This window comes from Drosophila willistoni, chromosome 3R (genome assembly GCF_018902025.1).
Source record: "Drosophila willistoni isolate 14030-0811.24 chromosome 3R, UCI_dwil_1.1, whole genome shotgun sequence".
NCBI lineage: Eukaryota > Metazoa > Arthropoda > Insecta > Diptera > Drosophilidae > Drosophila > Drosophila willistoni.
In genome coordinates, this window is record NC_061086.1 from 22,664,452 (window position 1) to 22,666,073 (window position 1,622).

Sequence of the window (1,622 nt, forward strand, 5' to 3'; positions counted from 1 at the left end):
CCTGTTTTTTGTAAGCTCTGCGGTGGCCACTGCAGCAGCCAATGACAAAGTGTTAAGCTGTCATCAACTTTCCCCCGATGCAAAAGTTGCATTAGGGGAAAAAGAAACAAAACAAAAACGTATTATTATCTTTATTTCCGTTTATTTTTATCATCTACATACACTCTGTCAAATAATACAAAATTATTAAAATGAATTTTTGACTGTTTTACCTGTTTTAATTGCACGTTATTAAATACTTATTAGCAGTCCTCGGTAGATGAGTTGTCTAAGTGGCCCTGTCATTTAGTAACTGAACAACGAGGATCCGGGTTCGAATCCCAGGCTAGTGTATGGATGTAGTTTTCGTCTAAATTTAAGCCGAAGGCCGTAGTTGCCAGTGCTTGTAAAATATAGTTAGGTTGATAGTTTACAACTATATCCTATACTTTAATAATAATAATAATAATAAATACTTATTAAGTTTATTCTGTCCAAAAGCGAGGCCCAGACTATAGATGAAAAAACAATTAAAATTGTTTACAAATCGTTATCTGGCTGACTATCTTTTATTGAAAAATGTTTTATGTAGTTAACCTTTTTATTTCTAAGCCGTCTTTGCGAATCATCAAGTTGATCACCGATTGTGAATTGAGAAAAGATATTTGAATAAGACGGCCTTTCGTTCCCTTTGAATTTCTCTGAATTTTTTCTTCAGCGAATGAGTCGTTTCTGAAAACCTCTCAATCTTTCCATTTGACTCGTACCCTAATACAAAGTCACAAAAGATAGAATTGGGAGGTCGAACTCCGGGGGGAGTTTAACTTCTCCATTTGCTTCCAATTTTTGCTCCTGCTCCTTGATTTTCAAACCATTTTTAAATTGGACTTAATTTGAATAAAGTGTAACATGTTGCTATCACTTTTCTTCAATATTACTTAAAAAATTCAATATTACTTAAAAAATATCGAAAAATTTTATTTCTGTAACTTTACTTCTGCTGTAAGCTGTTTTAAAAAACGCTAAGCGAATTCCCCTACCCCCATTGCTACGACCATGTTAGCTGACGAATTCATCTGCGCAAAATTGAATTCGCCTTGTCAAATTCGCTATTCCAAAACGAGTTCGCCGAGCCGAATTCGCTCGCGAAACGACAAAATTTATTTGAATTTTTGTTACAGTGTTGTTGCTTTTATTTCGTCGTGGGTGGGAGAGTATTCCAATCGAGTATGAGCTTGTGAAGACCTGACGCGCGTGATGCTTTTTTCCGTTATCCACTCTTATTTGACGCTCAAATAAAACACACACACACAATATTTTGCTTAATAATACAACTCTATATTAACTGTTATTTTTTCCGCAATAAATATTTCTAAAATCAACGAAAAACCGAAGAAAAATACGAAAATTTCGAGTGCGCGCAAAAACTGAGCCGCGATGGTTATGGGCCTAGCCCAAATTAAAAACTTTGCGTTTAATTTTTTATATAGTTTAGTTTACAAAATCTAACCTACTAATACTACAAAGAAATTAATGATAATAACAACATTTACTTCAAGTAAATTGTACAAATAAATCTACAATAATAATAATAATAATAATAAAAAATCAAATTCATTAAATGTGAAACAAAAGAATTGTGC